This window comes from Pongo abelii, chromosome 11, assembly GCF_028885655.2.
Source record: "Pongo abelii isolate AG06213 chromosome 11, NHGRI_mPonAbe1-v2.0_pri, whole genome shotgun sequence".
In the NCBI taxonomy this organism is placed as follows: Eukaryota; Metazoa; Chordata; class Mammalia; order Primates; family Hominidae; genus Pongo; species Pongo abelii.
This window is the reverse complement of record NC_071996.2, coordinates 28424795-28452652: the sequence shown is the minus strand read 5'-3', so window position 1 is coordinate 28452652 and position 27858 is coordinate 28424795. Positions and strand designations below refer to the sequence as shown.

At 46.8% G+C, this 27858-nt stretch overlaps 1 protein-coding gene and 1 long non-coding RNA gene across 2 annotated transcripts in view; one reads left to right on the top strand and one right to left on the bottom strand.

Moving 5' to 3' along the window:
• LOC134759582 (histidine-rich glycoprotein-like) overlaps window positions 1–21334 on the top strand; it is a 47176-nt gene extending 25842 nt beyond the window's left edge. The window contains exon 5 of the mRNA XM_063712736.1: window positions 21119–21334. The gene's annotated coding sequence lies outside the window, so the exon portion shown is untranslated. The remainder of the gene's footprint in view (window positions 1–21118) is intronic.
• On the bottom strand, window positions 20722–27233 carry LOC129057956 (uncharacterized). Its single transcript, XR_008522727.1, has 4 exons — window positions 27148–27233; window positions 26305–26377; window positions 22954–23047; window positions 20722–21523 (listed from the first exon to the last, which is right to left on the bottom strand). It is a non-coding gene; the product is annotated as an uncharacterized LOC129057956 (long non-coding RNA).
• Window positions 27234–27858: the final 625 nt, after the last annotated feature.

Here is a 27858-nt window from a genome sequence, read left to right as displayed (position 1 = left end):
CTCCATGGTTCCTCAAAGCTTGAAGGTTCTGCAGTGACAGCAGTGGATTCTTTCTGGGTCTTTGTCAGCAGGCAAAGCTGACACAGAAACGTTCTTGGTTTCTTTGCCAGAAAGGTGTTATCTGAGCTTCCAGCAGCTGCTGTAAAATGGAAATAATGGCTCTTCTGCCCCAAGGGCCCTGCTGTCCAGAGCTCTCTGGAAGGTGGCAAGAGGCCTCCATGGCAAGCTTGAAGGGATGAGATGCTAATGTGCAAACTATGCTTCAGGGTAGAGATGAGACAAACAAACAAAAATGCACAGAGAGAACAGAGCACAGACCCTGGACCTGTCTGGCTTCACATCCGTGCCACTCACCCCTCCCCTCCTCCACTCCGTGTTGCATGGAGCTGCCCCTGATGACTCCATTTTGGTTGGAGATGGAGCTTGGCCAACGGGGAGCACTAGCAAGAGACGGGGAGGTGGGAGGATGGGACAAGCCAAGGTTTTCCCTCTTTCTACCTCGGGTAGTGTCCCTGCTGCAGCTGCGGTTCTGCCATGGCTCTAGCGCCTCTCCCAAAAGGCCTGCTGTGGTTTCTGCTTTGCCCTGTGCTACAGCCTCTGCTCTCCAGCGACAGCACTTTCCTGGCCTTGCCCCCCAGCCCAGGGTTGTCACATCTGACACTAATCTCAGGGTTGTGTGTTTGGCTGCTCAGTCTCCCACCCACTGCGTAACCAATAACCAATACTCTGCCTCAAAGTCCTTCTGTTTTCAAGACTCCAGTGGTCTTTGTCTCCTGGTTAGATCCTGACTCATACAAACCATACAAGAAATACCCAAACACCCATCTCTTAGCTTTAACAATGATTACCATTCTGCCACATTTGTTTCATCTATTTTTATTTTTGTGGGAAAAAAATCTCAGGCATCATAATGTTGCTAAATGATTTCAGCATGTATCTCTGAAAAATAAGGACATTTTCTTACATAACAGGCATATTTAGTTGTTCACACCCGTGTTCACAAATTAACACACCTAACAACATGAGCAAAACTTCCTTATGGCCATCAAATATGCAATCCATATTCAAATTCCCCCAATTGTTCCAAAGATGTCTATTTTACAGTTGCTTTGTTCAAATCAAGATTTAAACAAGGTTCACACATTGCATTTGGTAGATATGTCTCCTGAGCGTCTTTTAATCTTAAGCAGTCCTCCTCACTAGACAATCACACGCAGACACACACACACACACACAGTCGCACTGGCACACCCTGCTCATGCCCACTTCTCACAGCACCCTTTGTAAAAACTATCCTGTCAGTTTTGGTCCACAGCCCTTCACTCACAGGGCACACACCCTCTCCTCCCTTTTCTGGACCCCTAGAGACTCCAAGTCACTGAGCCACAGCTTGGTTTTTTCTACATGTCTTTGTTTTGTTTTCCTCATACTAGGTAATGCCACACAGAGGCAAGAACTAAGTTTCATAATGACCTTAACATCAAAGAAAACTTAAAGGTTCCCTATTGTGAGACTTGATTTTTCTTTTTTATTGTTTTACAATTTGCATAAATAATATGTCATCCCTCATCTTATGGATAAAAAAACTGAGGCCCAGGGAAGCTAAGTAATTTGTCTAAGAATGCATAGCAAGTTGGCATCAGAACAGGCATCCACTTTGGGTGGATTTTCCACTGTACCATGCGTGTCTCTTTCCATTTTTCTATGGCACCCACTGCTGTGTTATGAAATGCAAACAAGGGTCCTCACTAAGTGCCTGTTGCCTGAAAGATTGTGGCTCTGAGGTCAGTGCAGTCGTGGCCATTTAGAGGTGGTTACTGAAAGTTAATAATTGGTGGTTCCTGCCTAAAAATCTCACCACATACTACAATCCCTTTGAATTTTCAAGAAATATTTGATCCATTAGGGATATCAGAAGCCTTTGGTGAGCCAGACATGGTGACTCATGCCTGTAATCCCAACCCTTTGGGAGGCCAAGAGGGAAGGATCACTTGAGCCCAGGAGTCCAAGACCAGCCTGGGCAACATAGTGAGACCCTATATCTACAAAAAATAAAATGAAATAAAAATATTAGGCCGGGTGCGGTGACTCACGCCTGTAATCCCAGCACTTTGGGAGGCCAAGATGGGCGGATCACGAGGTCAGGAGATTGAGACCATTCTGGCTGGCTAACATGGTGAAACCCCGTCTCTACTAAAATACAAAAAATTAGCCGGGCGTAGTGGCGGGCGCCTGTAGTCCCAGCTACTCGGGAGGCTGAGGCAGGAGAATGGCATGAACCTGGGAGGTGGAGCTTGCAGTGAGCTGAGATCGCGCCCCGGCACTCCAGCCTGGGTGACTGAGCCAGACTCCATCTCAATGGTTGGTAGAGTCATGCAGCTAATCTTAGGGAAAGCAGACCCAAAAGAAAGATGTCAAAATGTACACACTTGTAAACCCATAGAGATGGAGAGCAGATTGGTGGTCGCCAGGGACTGGGGAAAGGGGAAATGGGGAGTAACTGATTAATGGGTGCAGAGTTTTCTTTGGGGGTGATTAAAATGTTTTGGAACTAGATAGAAGTGGTGGTTGCACAACATTGTGAAGATACTAAATGCCACTGAATTTTGAGTTTAGGATAACTAATTTTATTTGATGTGGATTTCACCCCAATAAAAATAAACTGGTTAGAATGTCCCAACTCAGCTCTGCTAGACCCAGCCACACCCCAGCCTTGCCATCCCCTCAGACTGTGTAAGCAGAAGATGAGATTCCAGGGGGAAATACCCTGGAGTTTATAGGAGCAGTGTATTGGGCAGTATTTTGGCTCTCCCCTCCTCAGTCAAGGGAGGCACTGCAAGAGAATTCCAGATCGTGGATGCCCGTAAGCAGCACGTTTGAGCATCCACGGGGCAGGATGGAGGAGTCTGCAGTGGAGCAGCTCACATGCCCAAGCCCTACCCGCGAGTTTCATGGGGCAGCAGGTTTCCTGGCCTGTCTACCGGCATTGCCCCCAGGAGCCCACCCCGGACAGAGGGACTCCAGCTGTCAGAGGGAGAGGCTGAGGGAGGGACCCAAAGTCATCCCCCTTGGGAGATGGCACTTGGACACCTGCCATCTTTTTTTTTTTTTTTTTTTTTGAGATGGAGTCTCGCTCTGTCTCCCAGGCTGGAGTGCAGTGGCAGGATCTCGGCTCGCTGCAAGCTCTGCCTCCCGGGTTCACGCCATTCTCCTGCCTCAGCCTCCCGAGTAGCTGGGACTACAGGCGCCTGCCACCACCCCCAGCTAATTTTTTTGTATTTTTAGTAGAGACGGGGTTTCACTGTGTTAGCCAGGATGGTCTCAATCTCCTGACCTTGTGATCCGCCCGCTTCCACCTCCCAAAGTGCTGGGGTTACAGGCGTGAGCCACCGCGCCTGGCCCGACACCTGCCATCTTGAGAACAGCAGTAGAGAACCCACAAAACCTGCAAAGAAGAGGCTACAATCAAATGCCCAGTGAAGCAAAAAGATTATCTTCCCCATTGCACTCTCTCCTCTTCCCCAAGTCCCCAAGCACAGGAAGAGAGAGGGACCAAAAGAGGGAGGAGAGGGATGAAGACCGACCACCCCACCGTCACGACAGGTGCCTGGCTCGAGGCAGGCTGGTCTGAGGGAAGCGCAGGCAGTGGATATGATATCAGATTCAAGATTTGAGGCTTTGAAAAGAAAGTGGACTGGACCGTAGGGGTTTTTAAATACCTAAAAACAACCAAAAAGCTATGGAATTATGAAAAGGAGATTTGGTATAAATCTCTAAAAAGATCTGGAGAAAAAAATAGAATCATTTCATGTTTGTGCCCCACGGAGTTCAAACAGTTAAGTAAGTTGTTTAATCTCTATTTTCTCATCTGTAAAATGAGGATAATAATGCCTTCTTGCTGGGTATTGGGAATTTCAGTGCGGTAGTATTCACAAAGCCCCTGGTACATAGGCAGTCAATAAAACGAGGAATAGAACTGCAGCCTTCAGAAAGCAGAAAACGCTTCAGGGCAGAAACACGCAAGTCCTGGGGGGCTGACACTCCCAAACAAAGGCTCAGTTTTTCACATCGCCTGGGGCTTGAAATGCTGATAGGCTTCTCCCCTCTGAGGCTGTCTTCCTTCCCTAACTAAAAGCCACCTTTGTCATTGCCCAAGAAGACCAAGTATGACTCAAGCTGCACTGAACACAGCAAGACCTGGGACACCCAAGGAAGCTCGACAAGGCCCTGGGGAAAAGCAAACTGAGGACTCTTGGCAGTTACCTGATGACTCCATGGAACAAAGGAGTCCAGGCCTTTCCAGAAGTCACCAGAACAGGCTCCCTGAGATGAGGGTCCTGGGGTGGGGAAGGAGCAAAGTACACCAGATGACCTGGAACACAAATACCCTGTTAGCCTGGCACCTACTGGCAGCTGTCACTGGACACCTGATGGGAGAGTTTCTCCCAAAAGTTATGGGCTGGCGGCCCTGGCAGCAGAATTTCCACATACATGATCCTGAGGACGGAGACAGGTCCAGAGCCTGGGGGTTGAGAACAAGAAAAAGGTGGAGCAGCCGCGCTCCAGGGCAGCAAAAAGACCTGGATTTGTCTGAGGCGTTGGCATTGAGGCACCCCTTGATGCGGCTTCCTAGATATGTGATGTGGCCTGGGGCTGGTCTTTGGGCCTGTTTCTTGAATATATATATACACATATATATATGCTAAAATAAATGCTTAAGAGTGCAAAGGACCTAGGAAGTCCTGGACACATGTTTGAGACTGGAGCTATAAGAAGTAGTATGATACAAATGAGTACTCTTTAAACAATTTTGATCATGAACCCTGTCAATAAAAATTGTGAGTACCTGCTCTCAAAAAAAAAAAAAAAAAATGGAGACAGCACCTCACTTTGATAGGTGGATTGTTGCTCTCAATTCTGTACTCTCTCCTGCCGCGTGGTTCTGCAGTGCCCAACAGCAGCAGATATTTCACCCCCATGGACACTGGGGCTTGGTGATTGTGATGGGTTGCCTTGTGTCCCCTCTAATTCATATGTTGAAGCCTGAACCCCCAGTATCTCAAAATGGGGCTGTATTTGGAGGTAAGGCCTTTAAGGATGATTAAGTTAAAATGAGGTCATTTGGGTGGACCCTAATCCAGTGTGACTGGTGTCCTTATAAGAGGAAATTTGGATACACAGAGACACCAGGGATGCATGGGCTCAGAGAAAAGGCCACCTGAAGGCATGGCAAGAAGGCGGCATCCACAAGCCAAGAAGAGGGGCCTCAGGAGAAACCAACCCTGCCGACACCTTGACCTTCGACTTCCAACCTCCACAGCTGTGAGAAAGAAATGTCTGTTGCTTAAGCCACCCAGTCCATGGTACTTTGTTAGGGCAGCCTGACACTGAAAGTTGGTCTGCTTTTTATTACCAGCATGCATGCACCAGCAATTCTAAACAATACCAGTGACAAAATGTTCCTTCCTGCAGCCTGGACTGCTCCCACCACTCCCATCCTTAGAACCTCACTGACTGGCATGACTCTTGTTAAGACTGTAATGAAAAGGTTATTACTGGTATCAGCAAGAAAGCAAGGGTTAGCTCGTTGAGCAGGGGGTAAATCTCATAAGGATATGTACATTAAGTCAGCATTTACATAGTCTAAGAACACACAAAACAATGCTATATATTATTTAGGTACATATACACATAAGCATGAAGACTTGTCTAGAAATATTAGACACCAAACTTATCATAATGGTTTTCTTTTTTTTGAGACGGAGTTTCGCTCTTGTTGCCCAGGCTGGAGTGCAATGGTGCGATCTCAGCTCACCGCAACCTCTGCCTCCTGGGTTCAAGTGATTCTCCTGCCTCAGCCTCCTGAGTAGCTGGGATTACAGGCATGCGCCACCACGCCCGACTAATTTTGTATTTTTAGTAGAGACAGGGTTTCTCCATGTTGGTCAGGCTGGTCTCGAACTCCCAACTTCAGGTGATCTGCCCGTCTCAGCCTCCTAAAGTGCTGGGATTATAGGTGTGAGCCTCCATGCCCGGCCTGATAATGGTTTTCATTGGTGGGGAGAGCTGGAGGGGTAAAAAGAGGTCCATAGATAATAAAGGTGACTTGTCATTTATTAGGCCATTGTGTTATTCATTGTATTCTTGTATCATATTATATTCATTATATTATTACCCATGAGTTTTTATATGATTTGAATATTTCATTTAAAAACTGTGCACCATTTGGCCTGGCATGATGGCTCAAGCTTATAATCTCAGCACTTTGGGAGCCTGAGGCAGGAGGATCACTCAAGGCCAGGAGTTCCAGACTAGCCTGGGCAGCATAGAGAGACCCTGTCTCTTAAAACAAAATTAGCCAAGTGGGATGGCTGGCACTTGTAGTCCCAGCTACTTGAAAGGCAGATGTGAGAGGATCACTTGAGCCCAGGAGCTTGGATCTGCAGTAAGCCATGATTGTGCCCCTGCACTCCAGCCTGGGCGACAGTGAGGGCATGTCTCCAAAAAGCAAAATAAAACATAACTGTGCATCAGTCAAGGAGCCTGCTCTACCCTCCACACCAGGGCAGACCCACCACCAGGCTCCATCTCCATTTTCTATGGACCGTGTTCCCTCCTGGCCTGGAGCCATGACCTGGCCTGCCGCTTCAGGGAACAACAGGTAGTTCAGGATGACTGAGCCCAGAAGTGGTAGGGGATGAGACCAGGGATGTGGCTGAACAGATGAGTGGTGGCCAAGGCACAGAGGGCCTTGTGTGCCATGTTGGAGAACTTGGGCTGTGTATGAAGAGAGGAGTCATTGGGACAGATCAGTGACTTGGTGACAGGGAGACAGGGTGGCATTGGAGTTGGAGGCATACAAGAGACAGTGAGGTGGGGTCTGCAACAAAGGGAGGGATGCGCAAAAGGAGTTGGTCAAGAGAAATGGGGACAGATCTAGCCCCATGGCTGGTCTGCTGTAGGATGGCAGCCAGTTCCAGCTGGAGGTGGAGTTTTCCTGGGTAAAAATGGAAGCAGCCAGCAATTGCTATTTATAAAAATAACTACAAAGGCTTGACAACCCAGAGAGAATGCTGAAAAAGTAAATTGAGGGCTGTTGGGAAAATGCTCAGTGTTTCTCATCTTCAAAGCATTTCCGAGACATGAGCTCATGAATCCTTTCTCCATGGCCCTGAGAAAAATATAGAAAAAGAAGGTGGGACAAAGCATGGGTGCCTTCCCCAAAGCAGCAGAATCTGGCTGCTGGAGATGTTCTCATGGGATGCCCCTCAAATGACCACTCCTTCGATCTGCCCCTACTCTGTTCCTCAGACCCAGCCTGGTTAGGGGCTTGGCTATGAAACAGCAAAGGGTGAGGCAGGCGGAGTTGGCAGGCCATGACAGCAGCTGTGCTGGGGGTCACTGCAAGCCCCAGGGAGCTGCTTAGATCCTAGTGATGAAGGCAAGAAAATGGCCAGGGGGCAGCCTGGGCTACTGGTCAGGGGTCACACTGACTCCACAGCCCTGGCTGAGGCGCATGGGACTTAATCGTGAAATTGGTACAGGCAACAGCTGCAATGCAAGCTTGGGCAAGGAAGAGGGTTTGAACCCAGACAAGGCAATAGGGAGGGAATGAAGGGCAGAGAGCAGACAGGAAGTGTATGCCACCTTGTCACCTGGAATAAGAACTACCTGCTACAAGTGCTAGGAGCCAGGCACTTGAGCTCCCATTGTCATGACCCCCAAAAGCCCAAAGCATGGAGGCTCTTATCACTCTTTCACAGAGAAAGAAACTGGGAAGGCCAGGTGTGGTGGCTCACACCTGTAATCCCAACACTTTGGGAGGCCAAGGCAGGAGGATCACTTGAGGCCAGGTGTTCAAGACCAGTCTGGGCAACAAAGTGAGACCCTACTTCTACAAAAAATAAAAAACAAAAACTAGACAGGCATGGTGGCTTGCACATGTAGTCTTAGCTCCTCTGGAGGGTGAGGTGGGAGAATTCTTGCCCAAGAGGTCAAGGCTGCAATAAGCTATGTTCTCACCACTGCACTCCAGCCTGGTCAGCAGAGCAAGACCCTGTCTCAAAGACAGAGAGAAAAAGAGAGAGAGACAGAGAGACAGACAGACGATTTCTTTTAGGGAGAGTATCTCTCACAGCAGCAGTAACGGGATTTGCATTCATCTCCTCACCCCCAGCATGTCCCCACTCATTCTTCAAGTTTCGACTCAAGATCCCCTCCTCTGGAAGCCTTCCCAGGCTGCCCTCAGAGGGAAAGAGCAGTTTGCTTTTCTGTGCCCAGCAGCCCAGAGCCGGCCCTGTGAGAGCACCACGGTGCTGAGCTGGAAGGGCTCATTGCTTCTCTCCCACTGGACGGTGCCCTGAGAAGGACCAGCGGAACCTCGGCTTCCCTTGCTGTTGCCCCAGTCCTGGCAGGAACCAGCTTCCTCTGCTTTCTTATCGTTTCAGCTCCCCAGGACCCGGTGCACCCCATGTCTCCTGCCAGGTGATCGCTAGCTGGCAAAGCCTGTCCCTGTGTTGTAAGTCAGATTCCCCAGAGGGAGAAGCAGACGGGCCAGCAGCTTGGGTCAGGTAGGCAACCCCGCGGCAGAAGGGAGGGTGACCCAACCCACAAGTGCAGTGACCCATGGGCCCAGAACAAAGACACACTTTACCCACACCCAGGCATGTGACAGAGTGGACTGGGCATCTAAGTCCACTGGGGAAACCGGGAAACAGAACAGATGGTTCAGCTTGCATTCTGGTGGGGAGTTGGACAACACACGAGCAGATCCATAAAGTGATATCCGAGAGTGATCTGCGCCGCCAAGAAAGGAAGACAGGTCCTGCGATGGGGCTGACTGTGGAGCCTCCTTAGCCAGGCTGGACAGGGATGCCTCTCCCAGGAGCCCGCACTGGAGACTAGCGTGCCCACCAGACTTCCACGCGGCCTGCGAGTGCTCAGCGATGGTGACAACAGGGTCTCTACTCCATGAAAAACCATCCCCAGACCCGAAAGCACTGCTTTCATTTCATGGTTCTGCACATTTTCTCCAGCCTCTGCAGGGAAAGATTATTTCATTGCCTTCAACAGAAGGCGTATTTGTGTGTGTACATATGCTTGAGAGAAATTTACTGAAAAGATGTGGGTACGAGACCAGCTGGCTGCACTTGCCACGCCAGGATCCTCTCTCAGCAATATGCCCAAGAGCTCGTGTTTGCAATGCTCGAGTCCCAGCCAGGGGAGAAACGGGTGTAAGGGACCCACAGGGGAACAATTTGTGTTGACTTGGAGCTCCACATGCCCCTTCAAAGGAAGGGAGAACCTTAGAGGGAGGAAGGGACTGAAGACTTTCCAGGGAAATTCAAGAGTCTCAGGCAATTAGTCAGATCCAGAATATAGATCCCATATTCAGAAGCAGAAGAGGGAAATGCAATTATTTGGGGGTCTCTCTCTTCTAGTCTCCTTCTGAAAAGCCCTTTTCTAAGACCTCAATTCCTATATCTGCTCAATGGGTATGATTCCTATCACTTTCTCATAAGTACATTTTCCTTCAAAGTTTAAAAATTGTGTAGATCTTCAAGTGCGTAAGGCATAGTAGTGCTAAACAGAGGTGGAAGTAGTGAAGGGAGTTTTGAACATAAAAACATAAATCGAGAGATGATGAATATGTTTACTTCTTCCTTCACCTCTCTCCCCCCACCCCTTTTTCTCTTCTTTTTTCCGTCAGTTTCTCTTTACGGTTAATACAAAAGGGACAGGCTTTTGCCAAGATCCGATTCTTCATGGGACACCATGGGCCTCAGGGTGGGGCAGAGGCAAAAGACATCTCCCCTTGCTGGCCATTCTAGCATTCAGGACCAGCTACATAATTTGGGGAGCCCAGTACAAAATGAAAATGCAGGGCCCCTTGCATAAACTAATTAAGTGGGAGGATCGCTTGAACTCGGGAGGCGGAGGTTACAGTGAGCCAAGATTGCACCACTGCCCTCCAGCCTGGGCCACAGAGTATGACTCCATCTAAAAAAAAAAAAGAAAAAAAAGAAAAGGAAAGGAAAGAAAGTCTGAGACAGTGACAGGGCTCTTGTGAGTGTGGGGCCCCATATGCCTGCACTGGGTGCACCCTCAGGAAGCTGGCCCTGCCCATAGTTATGAGTGTAGGTGTGGGTTACCCAGGAGCTTTTCTGTGGGCCCCTGGGTGGTAGATACACCTTTTGTCTGATTACTAGGCCACAGCTTCCTGAACCTCTCTCAGTTCCCCCATGGCTGACTTTGCCATTGACTTGAGTCTTTTTTTTTTTTTGAGACAGAGTCTCTCTCTGTCACCCAGGCTGGAGTACAGTGGTGCGATCTTGGCTCACTGCAACCTCCACCTCCCGGGTTCAAGCAATTCTCCTGCCTCAGCCTCCCGAGTAGCTGGGATTACAGGCGTGCGCCACCATACCCAGCTAATTTTTTTTTTTTTTTTTTTTGTATTTGTGGTAGAGATGGAGTGTTGCCATGTTGCTCAGCCTGGTCTCGAACTCCTGACCTAAGGTGATCCACCTGTCTCAGCCTCCCAAAGTGCTGGGATTACAGGCATGAGCCACCACACCTGGCCGACTTGAGTCTTTAAAAGGAGGATGTGCCTGATACGTATTAGCTGATACCTCTTCCCCTGCTCCTGCTTCCCGGTCCCTTCTCCGAGCTGGTTCGTTCCGCTGTCCCTAGGGGGTCTTCAGCACCAAGGGAGGGGGGGCACAAATAGGGGTCTGAGTAAGCTGAAATTGCAGGCAGGAATCAGAAGCAGAATTTTTATCTTAAATCAGAGCAAAAGGAATAAAGCGGACAGTTCCTAAAATGCCTGTGTTTCTAGAGTTTAGAATCTCAGTTTATATTCCTTCTGGCAAACCATATACAAAGGATTCTTGCAGAACCACTGTTCCTTACCAAGCTGTGTCAGGCTGAAATCACCATTACGCTGATGTATATTTTAAGTCATTTCCCCCACTAAGGGGCACCACACACCCCACCTCCATGAGCATCCCATCCTCACTGCCCAGGGCTGACCTCTTTAAACGGGGACTGAGGGTTTGTTTTCAATCTAATGTCTCCAGCTGAGGTGGGCGAGTGCTTGGTTTCAGGCAATGCAGCAGGTGAAGGGAGGCCTTTGGCATTCACTCTTTCTCAATAGAGGTAAGATTTTCTTACTATTTTCCCAACGCCTCTGGATAATTATTGGCTACTTTCAAAGGAATGAGGCTCATATTTCAGAGGAAATCGCCGTCTCACTCTTACTTCACGTGGCTGTCCTTACCGCGTGACTAGGTCCGCATCCAGTGTGTTTTGAGCCCCCAGGTGCTGCCTGAGCCCCTGTTTTATGAAAAACAAATTGTTGAAAGGAGAGAAAGTGCAGAACAGTTGAAGAGAGGAAGAGCAGCAGAAACAGCTGCCACTGAGTAGGGATTGGTGAGTAGCTACTTTGTAAACCCTGTAACAGGGTTTCGAGTCAGCACTGTTCCTGCTCTACCCAAACCCAATCTCCCCACCTTCATTGCTGGGAAAGCCCCGATGTTTCCTATGAAAGCAGTTTTTAAAAATTGAAGTATAGTATTGTGTTTCTTGAACTTTAACGTGTGAGTGTATTGCCTGGCAATGTTAAGTGCAGCTTCTGATTCAGTAGGTGCTGGGACCTCGATTCTGCATTTCTAACAAGCTCCTGGGTGATGTTAATGCAGCTAGGCCGTGGACCACACTTTGAGCCTCAAATATACATACAGAAAAGTTCACGAATCATGCCTACAGCTTAATGGTCAACACACCCAAGTACCCATGACTCAGATTAAGAAACAGAGAACATTCCTTGTATCCCAGAAGCTGCCCTCCTGCGCCTTTCCAATCACTACCCTCATCCACCTCCCCAAAGGTGACAACACTCCTGAGCTCTATGCCATAGACTAGTGTGGCTTGTTTTTGCACTTAATCTTAGCCAAAAGGCTGAGAAGTGAGATGTGTGGCTTCTTTCTAAACTTTACATAGTATGTGTTCTTTGGGGTAAAGTCTTGAACTTGATCAGGTGTCCAACCTCCCCGAGGCCAGGTGCTCAAGGAAAGCAACATCCTCCCCAGGCTCAGAGTGTGATTGCTGTAAGCCAAGCGTGGGTGCTCCCCCAGCCTTGTCAGTGACTGGTTTAGACATGGCATGTGGTGCAATTCTGGCCAGTGAGGAAAGTCTGCTGGGAGCTTTTGGGAAAGTTTTCCTTGTTGATGAAAAAGATGCACAGAACAAAACACTCTTTGGTTTTTGTTTGAGGTTGTTGTTCCCAGAATAGTGGCAGTCAGCTTACAATCATAAAGGGAAACAGCTGAGGTCTCCAGTCAACATCTGAGGATGGGAAGGTGAAATGGAATGGGAATGGGCCCAGGTCAGGGAGGCACTCACCTAGGGCACAAAGTTTAAGGGGTGCCCAAAATCTCAATCTCAGTAATCAAGATTTTCTATATATATATTAGAGACAGTGTCTCACTCTGTCACCCAGACTGTTGTACAGTGGTGCAATCGTAGCTCACTGCACATTCGAACTCCAGGCTTCAGAAATCTTCCCACCTTGGCCTCCCAAGTAGCTGGAACTATAGGCGTGCACTACCACAGCTGGCTAATTTTTATCTTTTTTGTAGAGACGGGGGTCTCCCTATGATGCCCAGGCCAGTCTCAAACTCCTGACCTCAAGCAATCCTCCCACCACAGCCTCCCAAAGTGCTGGGATTATAGGTATGAACCACCGTGCCCAGCCTAGAATTAACAGTTTTAAAAATAAAAATAATGCAAATATCCAAAATTTTGAAAAAATATCAAAATTTTAAATAAACACAGGGTTACTAACAGTGCCATGCTGAGTGATATTGAAGCCCAGTGGGGGAAAAAAAATCAGTAATGCTGATTGTCTTTACTTAAAATTTTGATATTTTATTCCCAACCTTTTTTTTTTTTTTTTTTTTTGAGACAGAGTTTCCCTCTTGTTGCCCAGGCTGGAGTGCAATGGCACGATCTCGGCTCACCGCAACCTCTGCCTCCCAGGTTCAAGCAATTCTCCTGCCTCAGCCTCCCGAGTAGCTGGGATTACAGACATGTGCCACCATGCCCAGCTAATTTTGTATTTTTAGTAGAGACAGGGTTTCTCCATGTTGGTCAGGCTGGTCTCGAACTCCTGACCTTAGGTGATCTGCCCACCTCGGCCTCCCAAAGTGCTGGGATTATAGGCATGAGCCACCGTGCCTGGCCTATTCCCAGTCAACTTTTTGCATTAATTTTCATTTTTAAAATATTGTCATAAATATTATTTATCTTGCTGACTGAATTTTTTTGGACTCCTGAAATTTTGTGCCAGCCTTGTCCCAGCCCTGAGTGAAAAAGTGAAAACTCTAGAACTGTTTTACCTCCAGATTTTCACTTTGTGGAATAATAGTTCTTATTGTTTATTTTTTGTTGGGTTTTCTGTTTCTTGCAGTTCAAAGTATAATAGTCAATGTAAGATCAATTAGCTACAAGTGCAGAAACCCAATTCAAACTGGCTTAAATAATGAGGAATGTACTAGCTCATATTTCAGAGAATGCAGAGTAGTGTGGGCTCTGGCTTTGTCTCTCTTCTGTTCTATCAGTATTTTCTCCATAACCCTCAGGTTTGTCTGAAGGTCAGGGTTGTACAATAAAGAATTTGTCTGGTCCTGTCTCACGTTCCTGGCCCGGAGCTTCTTAAAATCTTTAGAATTTCCCAGGGGATAGGAGTGTTTTTGTTATTCATGAGCTCCATGGATTACACTTGAGTTTATGCTGAGACGGTTTAGGATTAAGACTGGTCACCAGAAAGACCAACCACGTAATTAGAGGGTTGGGGTTTTGAACCAGCCCTGCCTCCAAGGAGGGAAGGAGAGCTGGAGATTGAGTTCAACCACATGGGCAATGTTCAGTCATACCAATGGAATGGCACTCTAACAAAAACTCTGGATGTTGAAGCTCAGTGGAGCTCCTGGTTAATGAACACACTGATGCACTGGGAGAGTGATATGTCCCAATTCCATGGGGAGAGGGCCCAGAAGCTCTGCATTCTAGAAGCTCTTAGGCCTTGCAGTATGCTCTTGATTGATATTCTTTATTATAAAACTATAATCATAATGTAGGCCTTCCTGAGTTCTGTGAGTCATTCTAGTAAATTATTGCACCTGAGAGGGATAAAACACCCAGATTTGTAGCCCGCTGGTCAGGAATGCTGGTGGTCTGAGACCCCACCTTGTGGTTGGCATTTGAAGTGAAACAGTCTTGTAGGGGACCGTGCCCTTTAACGTGTGGAGTCTCCACTAACTCTGGGTATTTGTATTTGCATCTGGGGAATCATATTACAGTACACCAGTTGGTGTCAGAACAGTTGGTGTCAGAAGAGTCAGCCTCGTCCAGAGTCACAGAAGGGCTGCCAGCAGCAACATACCTACTAGTCTGTTTCCAGCAAGAGAGATAGAAGAGCCTTTCCCCAAAATATGGAATCGATGACCATTCCGTCAGTCTTATTGTGCCCGCTTATGTCATCCTAGGCCTAAGACAATCACCAGGAGAATGTCACATAATGATTGGTTTAAGCCCAGATTCTTAAACCAAGCACAGGGGATTATTGTGATTGGCTAATCAATCTTCCCATCCTGCTCACCAGAACCTAGAAATGGGGTCATTGACCCTTGGCCCGTGTTAGCTATTTTGAGGAGTGGTAAATAATTAAACAAAGCTGACGTTCTGTTAGAAAGGGAACGGGGGCCAGCTGTGGTGGCTCAAGCCTGTAATCCAAACACTTCAGGAGGCCACGTTGGGAGGATTGTTTCAGGCCAGAAATTGAGGCCAGCCTGGGCAACATAGCAAGACCGCATTTCTACAAAAAGTTAAAAAAAAAAAAAGCCAATATAGTGGCACACACCAGTAATCCCAGTTACCTAGGAGGGGATAGGTGGACATATCACTTGAAAACAGGAGGTAAAGGCTGTAGTGAGCTGTGATCGTGCCACAGCACTCCAGCCTGGGCAACAGAGCAAGATCCAGTTTCTAAAAAAAAAAAAAAAAAAAGGAAAAGGAAAAGAACAAAAGAAAGGGAAGGGAAAATAAATAATGGAAGTTAGAAAGACCACCAACAGTCTAGCACCATATATAAGGGAGAATGGCCTTGATGTGAATCCTAGGTTCGATACTTACCAGCTGTGGGAAGAGACTCTGTTTTCTCATCTGTAAAAAAGAGGTAACAGTGTCTACTTGACATAAGTGCTTATGAGGGTTAAATGAAAATGCATGGTGTCTGATATACAGCAGATAAATAATTAAATGCATAGTGTCTAACATACAGTAACTGCATAACTAAATGCATAGTATTTGACACGTCATAGGCACACAAATATAGTTCTTTCACCCAGTCTCCTTTAGACACCGAGTTCCTGGGAGGTGAGTGCAGTGCTTGCCTGGCATGGTGCTTGGCACATGGTGGGCCTTTAACAGATACTTATTAAAAGAATAAGGCAAGAGAACATTCCTCTGAATAACTGGAACCTTTCCCTTCTCCCTAATACTAAGGATTATGCAACTGTGTGGCCCATTCTTCCTTTGACACTAGGAACATTTTAGCTAATTGAATCTGAATTTCAGCTGTAACAACGACTTGGCCTTCCTAGACTACACATCTATGCTCCTCTGTATCTAATCTTGACTCTCTACTCCTAGTTTTCTCAGGCCTAATTCTCTACTTCTTTGTTTTTGTTTTCCCAGCATCATTTTGTTGTAAGTATCCCTGCTATAAGCCATCTTTGTGGAAAGAGATGGCGCAAAAACAGACGAGTAGACAAACCAAATGCTTTATAAGAAAGCCACCAAAGACACATTAAGGAAGCCACTTTCCACCATTTATTAAATAAATTCTTTCCCAGGCTGGTCTGAGTCGCACCCAGACTTTACATCAGGCTTTGTTCCAAGTGGGTGGGGGTGCCAAAGGGAATACTGCGGCCTGAAAGACGTCCAAGGAAAAAGGCTTCTTTTAGAGGCAAGCCCACATTACACAGTTGGCAATGCTAAGCTGAACGTCCTCCCAGCTTCCAGGGGGAAATGAAAGACATTCCCCCCATAGCTTTGCTTTCAAGCTCTTACAGCTGGCAGGGCAGGAGAGCCAAGTTCCGCCTTTTCAATGCAGGTTGTCACTTGGGTGCCAGGATCTGCTGATCGATTAGCCAAACATCCAACGTGAGAAAAAGGCCCAGCACACATCTTTTTGCTTAAACCGTCATTAAATGCTCCATTTAACCCCAAAGAACCTGACTTTCTCTTTTTTTCATCTGCCATAGCCCAAGAACACCATTACTAAAGAATTTTTCTTGAAAAATTACAAAGGGAAGCAAAAGAAAGAAACATGATTTCTGAGCAGCCCTCTCCTTGGCAGTTCTGCACCTGAGGCTCTTTGTTCTTCATGGGATCTGAGGACTGGAAGGGAACTTGGGGATTCTCGAGAGTCACCTCCTTATTGTACAGATTGAGAAGCAGATGACCTGAGAGGTACAGTGACTCACCCAAAGTCACACAGCTGGCTAAGGGCAAGGGGAGGGCTAGACCCACATCTCCTGACTTTTAATTCACTCACTAAACCACATGCTTCTCCAGTACCATACACTTAGCCACAAACTCTTTGAAGAGATTGAATAATTCAAACAGACGACGCCCTTGTAGAAGGACAAACTGCGGGGCAGCCTCACTTCTATGTAAACCAACAACCCAAATAGCATAATGAAAGAGCCCAGTTTATTTTTCTTGTCGCTCAAATTAAAATCATTTACAGGCAGACATTCCCTAACTCGCAAATAAACTGTGTCCTAACAGTGTGTTTGGAATTTGCTATTTAGAACCCAGGATGTGTTTTCTTCCTGGGAAATCACATGATCGAGTGTGGTCAGAACCCCAGGCCAGGTCACAAAGGGCGACTTAACCAATAAGTAACCACCGTGGAGTCGAAGGAACCCTTCATCATATTGTTTCCATGAAAAAACACATTCCAGGTTTCAAGTAGGAATAGTGGAAACGCAGCTATCCCACCAAGGTCCCAGTGCAAAGATGTCCCTCCCAGGCACCTGGTAGGGAGCTGGGAGGTTAGGCTAGGTAAGAGCTAGGAAGCCGTGCAGAATTGTGAACTGGACATGTGCTTTGGGTGGAGACAGAACAGGTTTCCACTCCACTACTTAATAGCTGGGCAAGTTCCTTAACCTCTCTGATCCTCTGAAAAATAAGGATGGTAACAATACCTCACTGGTAAATTATAAGGACAAAAGAAGACAATGTCTATTAAGAACCTATTTTGGTGTCTCGCATGTGTCAACAAGCTATCATTTATTATTGTGGTTGCTCGGGAGGAGAAGGACGGGCTCTGGCGGTTTGGAGAGCTGGTATACTCCATTTGAGGAGGCAGCATCTGGGGTGAGGAAAGGCTCTTGCCATAGCCTGATGGGCAGGGGGCAGTGAGGGGACCCTGGGTTCTTACCCCCCACCCCTGCCCTTAGGCAGTAGAAGTGGCAGCAGCTGTGGTTCCACCCCTGGCTGGGGGGTGGCGGCAAGGCCCTGGTGGGGCCCACAGTGGCCATTCCAAGCAGCCTGGTTGTTGAGAGGGTCGCCCTTGGCAGTGCTGGCTCATAAGCAGCTTCAGCCTTCCCCTGCCCTCTGTCATCATTCCTCCCCATCCCCGGGGGACGTCCCTGGCAGCTCCCACAGTGCTTCTCAGCCCTTTCAAGTCTCATTTCAGTGACTTAAAATGTCCAAGCCAGTGTAACATCAAACTTTAGATTTTGTTAAGTTCAATCTCCTCCCACAATCTGAGGCTTGCTCCAGGCTTAGAAGCGGCCCGAGGAGGAGTGGGGGTCTGTGTTGCTAGTCTCTTTCTCCTGGCTCTACTCCCAGCCCCCATTCTCACTAGCTGGGTTTCAGACCATCTGAGGCCAGGCCCAGTGGGAGAAGGGAGGGAGTTGAACACAGCAGTGTGATCTGGCATGGGTCCTCTGGGTGTCTGATGCATGGGTGTTAGCTCTGTCCCCAGGCCCATGGCTCCAGAGCCCCTCAAAGCCCCTCACACCTGTCTTGAGGTAGGAAGGAAATACCAGAACCTTCCCCCAGAAATATGGTGCTCAGCTGACCCAGTTTGCCCAGGACTAAGGGGTTTCCCAGGATGCAAGACTTCCATTGCTAAAGCCAGGAGAGTCCCAGGCAAACCAGGAGGAAACAGTCACCTGACCCAAGGGCGGTGGGCACATCATGACACTCAGCTGTCTCCCAAATAACCGTTTTCTCATGACTCTTTGGCCCAAGTGACCAGTGGGCTAGAGCTGGCAGGCCAGGTTTACACCTTCCTGGCAGGTCCTGCACAGGCAGCCTACCTCATGCTAGTAGGCAGATTCTCGGAATCTTCTAAATGGTTGTCTCTGGGGCCTCTGCCTAAACTAAGACTCATCCTCAAATATGGACTAGAGGAATTTCCAGTGCCGTGGTGAATCCTGAGCTGAAAGGTTCACTGCATGCTTAGGAACATCTCAGCAGGGACTGAGATGCTGTACAGTATGGTGTAGGCTGTGGCCTGGGTTGAAATCTTAGTTCAGCCCCTCATTACCTTCGACTTTGTTACCTTTAGCACCCCTGCATCTCATTTCCTCACATATGAAATTGATGGGTGATGGCCCCTACCTCACAGAGTCATCTGCAGCACTATGAGAATTAACTCATATCACACATTGCCTGGGACATGATAACTCTGCAATAGATGTTAACTCCTAGCAACGTTTTTATAGCAAGCCAGGATTGTGTAATAAAGACTTGAATATATTTAATAAGTTTCAAATCTACTGCAGGCATATTTTCTTAAGTTATTTTCTTCATTTTAAAGCACATTGAAGAGCCAGTGTTGGCAAAGGCACCAGAGAAAGGCCATGTGCTCGTACGCTGCTGGTGAGAGCGTAAATTTATAGTCTCTCTGGAATGTCATTTAGCGATAGGTTTCAAAAGCCCTAAAAATGCTTTTGACCCAGCAATTCCACTTCTAGGAATTTATCCTGAGGAAATAATTGGAAAACTGGCTAAAGATTAATGTGCAAGATGGTTCATTGCAGTGTACTTAAAACAAAAATATTTGAAGCTGTCTGAGTGTCTTAGACGATCAGAAAAATTTTTGTTCATGCATATAGTGAAATACTATGCAACTATTAAAAATTATGTCACAATCTATATTTGTCGACATGGGAGGGTGTTTATGATATATATAGTATACTTATATAGAGAGTGTACATTTTAAAATCATGTATATTCCAGGATTTTTTCTGCGCATGGGATTTAGTATTAGTTTAGCTGAGACCAAAATGTATATACAATACTGTATTTTGCTTTTGTATTGCTTAATGTTATGTAAGAGTCATTTTGTACCATATATCAAACCTTCTATAAACTTCAATAGTAATAATATCCATCAAGTTGATGTTTCCCAATTTAAATAACCAATCATTTATTGTTGGAGCAACTTATTCCAAAAATGTTTTAAGAGGTCGGGTGCGGTGGCTCACCCGTAATCCTAGCACTTTGGGAGGCCAACGTGAGCAGATCACTTGAGGTCAGGAGTTCGAAACCAGCCTGGCCAACATGGTGAAACCCCGTCTCTACTAAAAATACAAAAAAATTAGCCAGGCATGGTGGTGCCTGTAATCCCAGCTACTCGGGAGGCTGAGGCAGGAGAATTGCTTGAACCTTGGAGGTGGAGGTTGCAGTGAGCTGAGATCACACCACTGCACTCCAGCCAGGGCGACAGAGCAAGACTCTGTCTCAAAAAAAAAAACTAAAAATGTTTTAAGGAATATATTGTTAACACCATCTTTGTGCCTAATACCTTTTTCATTTTCAGGAACGTTTTCTTAAAATTAATATACGTAAATTAAATTACTCAGTCAAACTATAGGAATGTGCATGTATTTGAGGGGGACATAAATATTTTTAGGGCTTGCAATACATACTGACAAACTGCTTTCCAACAAGGTATACCAATTTATCCCAAGAATTGATTTGGAAATTGGATGCTTGTCCACTTTTCTCTGCAAAGAAAGAAGATTCCACTGTTCATATGATGTCTTCCACAGATTTATTGTGCCAACTGAAACTGAACAGATCACCCTTAGAGTATCTGATCCTCCTGCCTTTATGAAGTCTCACACTTCCTGATGAAACTGTACACCAAATTGCCGCAGAAATGGAAAGAAAGGGGAAAAAAAGCAAAGAAAAAGGACTCCAGGATAATGAAACCCCTACACATACTCACCAATAGATCAGTCTATGTGGCAAAAAAGTAATTTGATTATGCAATATGTAACTCAATACATTTCAGCAATTTTCAAATGCATTTGAACTGCTCTTGAGAATGCCTTTATTTCAAAATTATTAACTATACAAAAATCAAGTGTGTTGAGAAGAAAACATCCTAGTAGAAGTCTCAGACAAAAACTGAAAGATAAAAGACTGGAAGAAGTTACAAAATGTCAAAAACTCTTTTTGTTCTATCACAACAGAAGCTAAAAAGCCTGATAGACAAAAGCATGAAATTGAGAAGAATCATAATAGCTAAGAAAATATAAATAATGAAGACGAGAGGAGAGAATAATTATAAAAATCAGATCATGCCAAAGTACTACTTGATTAAGAGGAAGAGATAAATTTGGAGCATAATTGTTTGAATAACCCAATTTAATGAAGGGGAGTGAATCATATGAATATGTTGAAAAAAGGATTTGCAATCTTGGTGATTTGATCACAAAATACAGACATCGACAACAATAACATGAACCCTACTACCAGGATTAGTTACTACTAGGGTTAGTGGCTACATGTTAGTACAAGGACATCAACCAAAAAGAATAGGAAAAAAATATAGCCCAAAAATGTAGAAAAAAAGCATGCTATAGTGATATGTCGAAGTTAACCAATACAAATATTGTTATGCTTCTAGATTTTGCGATGTATGCAGTATTTGTTAGCTTTTTAGGATGTGCGATTTGTTGTGATTTCTCCTAAATTAATATTCACATTGATGCCTAATTTTGTCTTCATAATTTGATATTCTTTTTCTTAGAATGAACCCCAGTTCCTATAAGCCTCAGGTTCCCAGAAACCTACATCTGCCCTGCTGTTAACGCTGAGTGCCTGCAAATGTTCTTAGAGAAGATTCTAAGTCCAGCTCAGCTGATCTCCATCATCATACCTGGCATGTTTTATAACAAGAAGGGTTACCACAGCTAAAGTACCCTTGGGAAGGATTATGCAATGCCAGAAAGATTCTCTCTTCATAAGTCCCATAGGTGAAAGATGGGTCAATTCACTGAAGCTGTCAACATTCAACATTCAGACATGGCCAGGCACAGTGGCTCACACCTATAATCCCAACACTTTGGAAGGACAAGCTGGGAGGATCACTTGAGGCCAGGAGTTGGAGACCAGCCTGGGCAACATAACAAGACCCAATTTTCTTCTTTTTTGTCTGTACAAAGAAAAAAATAAAAATTAGCCAGGTGTAGTGGTATGCACCTGTAGTCCCAGCTACTTGGGAGGCTGAGGCAGGAGGGATCACAAGACCTCAAGAGTTTGAGGCTGCAGTAGGCTATGATCACACCACTGCACTCCAGCCTGGGCACCTGAGACCCTGTCTCAAAAAAACAACATAGTCAGATATTTACTGAGCATCTACTATACGTGCCATGAACTGGGGACACAAACAAATGCTAAGATGCTAGTGAGAAAGACAGCTCTGCAAACAAGCCATCGGTTTGGGAACCACTGCTACTCAGCTGAGCACACTCTTGAAGCAACTCTCCTTTCACCCACTGTCTTTTCCACCTGGCTCCAGGACCTGCTTCCTTCCCCATCTAAGACATGCCGTCTTAGGCAGACATCATAGGTCTCTTTAAGTCACAAGAAGAGTAGTTGTATGTCTGTGTCTGATCCAAGTAATAATCAAAATGTTCGATTTCATTTAAAGTTAAAGCATCTCGTCTCTGGCTCGGAAGCCTGAAGTGATGGAGGTGGTCATCTCCTCCTCCTGTCCCCTCCCTTCTTCCATCTCCCACTCCCTATCCTGATGAGGCATTGAGGTGGGGGACCAGGATGACAGAGCAGAAATGATCTTACTTGACTGCTTCAGTTGTGAGCTGCCATTGGGGTTTCTAGGGCTGACTTCTCTTTGGGGTGCTTTTGTGGGTTTCTTGGAGAAGCCACTTGAATTTCTGCTATAAAGCTCCCAACTTAGGGTTGCCAGATAAAAATACAGAATGTCCAATTAAATTTGAAGTTTAGATAGATAAAAATAAAAAAAAGATCTAGTGTATGTCCCAAATATTTCATGTAACATATACTAAAAACATACATGTTGTTTACCTAACATTCAAATTTAAACGAGTATCTTGTATTTTTATTTGTAAAATCTGGCAACCCTACCTCAACTACACTTTTCATTATGAGGTTGGGATGTGTGTAGTTGTGGGGCAGGGTCGCAGCAGCCCTTGGGTCTCTAGTTTTCCAGTGGCCCACATCTCTGTTGGGTCCCTTTGCCCTTCCAGGCAGCCCACTTGGGTGGAGTCCTGTTCAAAAAGGCCCCCATCTGGTCCCTGGGAGCCACACACCTTCACCCCACTGCCCTCTGGGGCAGGGCACCATTGGCCACGGCAGCCCTGACTTCTCAGACCAGTCCTCACGTTTCCCCAAACACTGAAAGGTGTGGGGAGAGCTCCCCGTGCAGCCCTTGTCACTTCCTTGAGGTGAGGGGAAGCACTTGCTGCCCCACCCCATGGAAGGGCAACAGGGGTGGTGGGAGCACACAGCCCTCAGCCCACCATCTTCAAGGAAACCCTCCCTGATGCCTCGATCTGAGGCTGGAAGTGGGCGAAGGGCTGACAAAGGAAGTTTTCCACTCACCAAGCTTGTCCCGGGCAGGGTCTCAGCACTGTGCAGATGTGTGGCTCCTTGCACTTACTGTTTTGTTCTGCCTTTGAGGCCTCTGCTGAAATGTCTAGATAACAGGAAAAGTCCCTTTTACCATCCAGTTATATTCCCTTGTTATGAATGAAGTCCAAATGGGGCACAAGGGAGCAGGAAGAAGAGTTTATTTGGCTGGGCCTAGGGGTAATCAGGAAGGGGTGCAGCGAAGAGGAGCCGCCCCTCACTCCGTGCTGCGCAGACAACATGCTTATGAATCTCCAGGGATCGCGTTAAACAGCAGATTTGGCTTCAGTAGGTTTGGGGTGGGGCCTGAGATCCTGCATTTCCTACAGCTCTCAGGTGATGTCCTCAGATGCACTTTGAGCACAGATGGGCTAAAGGGGCGCGTAGGAGGGGCTGCTAGGCCCTCAGGGGAGGTGGGAAGGGAGGGGCATTGCAGGCCAGGGAACAGCAAATGAAATGCAGAGGAAGACCTCAGGTCTGGTAACACTGCCTCTGCAGGTTCCAGTATGTGGTCAGAGGCTAAAAGGGGCCACCTACACTCGTGGGAGGGGAATGGGGGAGCTGGCAGTAGATGAAGTTCCAGGGGGAGTCCTGACTGTGCCTGAAAAAGCTGGAGCAGGAAAAGCAAGCTGAATGGGTTCCACTGGTGTCAGCTCTTGTAAAAACACTTTACGAGCTAGCCTACATAGTTGTATTTCACAAAGCCTTGTGAACATTAATTACTCAGGGCATCTGATGGCTCGACCACAGAGTGCGTGTGATGGACACATTCAAGTCCTGCTTTGCACAATGCCCAGCTGGCACTGGTTTGCTGCAGTTCACATGACTCTGTCGCCCGATGTGCACAGGTGGTATGAGTCACCTGGAAAAGGTTTACTGGCTCAGTGTAACATCTGCAGAGGGTCAGCAAATCACATGGCCTAATCTGCCTGTGGGTGGCAAGCTAGCGGCCTCCTAAAGACGTCCACTTTCTAATGCCCAGAACTAGTGAATAGGTGACCTTACATGGCAAACAAAAGGGCCTCTGCAGATGTGACTCAGTTAAAGACTTTGAGATGGGGGGACTACTCGGGGTTGTTCAGGTGGGTCCAATCTAATCACACAAGTCCTTAAATGCAGAGAACCAGCCAGGTGCGTGGCTCATGCCTGTAATCCCAGCACTTTGGGAGGCCGAGGTGGGTGGCTTGCTTGCTGGTCATGTAGACCAGCCTGGCCAACATGGTGAAAGCCCACCTCTACTAAAATACAAACATTAGCCGGGCGTGGTGGCGGGTGCCTGTAGTCCCAGCTACTAGGGAGGCTGAGGCAGGAGAACTGCTTGAACCCAGGAGGCGGAGGTTGCAGTGAGCCCAGATGATGCCACTGCACTCCAGCCTGGGCGACAGAGCAAGACTCCGTCCCAAAACGAACAAACAAAAAAAAGTAGAGAACCTTCCGCACTCATGGTCCGAGAGAGAGAAAGGTGAAAACTGAGGAAAGGTAGAGAGGTGGCAGCATGAGGAGGAGCCCTGCTGCTGGTTCTGGGATATCAGGGTTCATAGACAAGGATGAGAGAGAGGCCTCCAGGGGGGAGCTAAGGGATCCCCCCAGTGACGGCCAACAAGGAAATGGGAACTTCAGTCCCACAACCTTGTCGAACTGAATTCTGCCAACTGACAAGAAAATGCATTCTCCCCTAGAATCTCCAGAAAGGGATGCATTCTTGTGTCCAGGTGAGGCTCATGTCTGACCTGCAGAACCGTATAATGATAAATTATGTTGTTTGAAACCGCTACATTTGCAGTAATTTGTTACAGCAGCAATAGAAAACGAATCCCCTGCCCAGAATGACTTCCTCCTTTCCTGTCAGAGGATGGCTCAGGCCTTCTGCTGAAAACTCGCCTCCCTAAGTAGTCACACCCAATGCTGAATACTCCCCAGAAGCAGCTGCTATTTTCTGAGAACAATGAGTTGCTTGTAAGCCTGAGAACAGGACGAAAACCCACTTTGCAAGCAGCCCTGCGTGTGACGGGCATGCCCTCGGAGGGCAGGTTGGTTTTGCTATCTGCTTTCTGTCCTGCCTTTTTCTCCCCATGGGTCCTGTCTGGCTCTTTTGCTTTCTCACTTTGTGCAGAAAGCCATCTCAACTCTTCTCACAGGAGAATAGTTGTATGGACGTAGCAGGGGGAGTTACCACGTGCCTACCTCCATGGTTTTGGAGAGGGGCCCCTGCCCAAATGTCTCAGTGGCCACCTTCATCAGACCATGGAGCAGTCAGAACGGGAAGGGATTCTAGAGTTGGTCCAGTCCAACCATCTCATCTTACATGGAAGGAGGGAAGGAAGAAAGGGAGAAAAATAAGAAAGCTGAGGTCAACCCTCCTCCAGGGATGGGCCTGGCCAACAGGATCCCAAGGGATGACATAACATTGAAATTAAGAAACCAAGGAAAGTTGAGAACTAAAGAAAACAGAACCCAGTCAGCCAAGAGGCATCCTTGAGGGCCAACCAAGCCATCAGAACCTGGATGCCCCCGACGAGTCAGAAAGTCGGGCGCCTCGAGAGCCAAGCAGCCAAGAAATGGGGGCTGGAACTGGCACTTTGGTCCGCCTCTGTGCACTCACCCAGCAAGGGTGGAAGGGACCCTGGGACCAAGTGACCAAGGTCATACAACGGATGAATAGAGCTGCCCGACTTCAAACTGAACCATGCCATTTTGCCAAAGCAGTCATCACCTTCCATGAATCATAAATGTTTGTTCAAAGCCACAAATGTACTTTGTATGTATACAGATTTTTTCTAAAGGTTAACATCTAAACAGATCAATTAAGGTCAGCCTTAATTTGTCTGAGCTTTTTGGTTAAAGTTTTCTGAGTAATTGAGCTAATTCAAGTTTCTTGCTTTCTCCTTTCTCTTTCTCCATTTAAAACATGATCTCATGAAATTTTTGTCCCAAGAAAGGCAGGATTACATTTTCTTTTAACAGTTTGAGTTGGTGTAGTGTATTCTTGGTTATCAGAATACTCATATAGCTTTGGGATTTTGAATTGGTAAATATTCATGATGTGTGAAAAATCATGATACATACTGTACAATCTCAGTCCCATAAAATTGGATGTTGTGCCTACACACGCACAGGACCTAGAAGAGCATGTCAAACTATAAACTGCCTGTGATTGTGAATGAGTTTGTTCTTTGCTTGTTGTGTTTTTCAGTTTCCTATAATGCACATCTTAACTTTTAAAAAATAAAGGTTATTTTAAAAGCCAAAAAAAAAATGATCTCTAACCTGTTGGCTGGTTAAAATTTGAGAAAATTAGACAAGTGCTTACTTTTCCCTTTTTACCTGACAAACAAAAGCCCAGTGAGGTATCTTCATCTGTAGAGATTTATGTCCTTTGTGGGGGGCCTGCTTCTCCCTCAAGATAGAGTAAAAAAAAATCAGTGGTGTCACTTGGGCTCAAAAGGACAGAAGACTTGACACTGGAGTTTGAGGGTCCCAGAGGGGCTCAGCCACATAGAACTTCCTGCCCCACCCTTCCTACCACAGCCCTTTTTAGGAGCTGCCCCTACCCCCACAAGACTGTCCTTTGTTGCTGAACTATTAATTACTTAAACAAATAGTCATTGATCACCTACCCTCTGCTAGGCATAGGAGTCCTGTGAGATGGGCTCTTCCCTTAGTCCTCATTCCCACTGGCTATTGACATCATCCCCCACTACATCCCCAATTCTACTATCTCCTTCCAGCCTGACACAGGACCTGCCTCTCTGAGCCTCTGACCTCTGCTTTCTCCCAGCATCTATTTTGGTTCTTCCTCCTTGGCTCAGTAAGTACATGGACAATCCCAGACCAGCCTTAAAGGCAGCCACCCCCATGTTGGCCTCAGCCTCAGAGGCAGGGCAGGATCCTGGCCTACAAATTATGCACTCAGAGCTTCAGTCCAGTATCTGCAAGGACTGGCAGCAGATGGCGCTCGCCCTGGGAGACCGAGTCCAGACACCTGTTCCCTGGCACAGCAGAAGCCCTCCACCCAGGCCCTGGAATGACAACCCTGACTGATCTGCTGAAAGTGAGCTCTCCTGAAAGTGAGCTCAGGCTGTCCATCTTCCCTGAAGTCCAGTCCATCCCTTGCAAAGCCAGTTTCCGCTGTCCCATCATGATTAATGCTGAAGCTCTCTTTCCAACCTTTGAAATGCCTTTTCATGCCGTGCATTTAGAGAAAGGGCTCTGCCATCTGCAGAGGACCTGTGCGGAAATGTGGGGAAATGACCATGTGTTTATTTATGTCATCCATTGTTAGCTAAGAATATCCAGGTGTTCTAATAATGGAGGTACCAAGAAAGGAAACAGTGTTGGATGGTGGGAAGGACGCTGGGCTCGGGGCAGGAAAACAAGCCCCACAGCCCAAGCTGAGTGACCTTCAGCAAGTTTTTGTTCTTTAGCCTCAGTTTCTTCCTCTGCAGAAAAAAAAAAAAAAAAAAAAATGAGTCTACAGTACTTGCTATGCTGACCTCAAAGGGATATAACAAGAATCCAATGAAAGGATGTATGTGCATCCCAAATTTGCTCAGGCCCAGCACCAGAGGGACAAATTAATCCGCATTAACAGATGTCACTAGGGCCTCCCACCTGCTGACACAAGCCTCCAGCACTTCCCCATAGAAGTTTCACCGAAATATTTTTCAGAGTGCCTAGATGTGTCTCAAGAGGACCCCATGCAACCTTCTTTCTCGGTTCACTGCCTGAGAAGACCCTCCCTATAGCTACTATGTCCCAAGCAGGGGCTGAATCTCAGGGCTCTCAAAGCTGCAAAAGACAAGAGGTGTCAAAATGGTCTGTCCCCTCTCAGAATGCACCCCCACCTCCTGGCAGAGGGACACCTGGAGGCTGGGACAT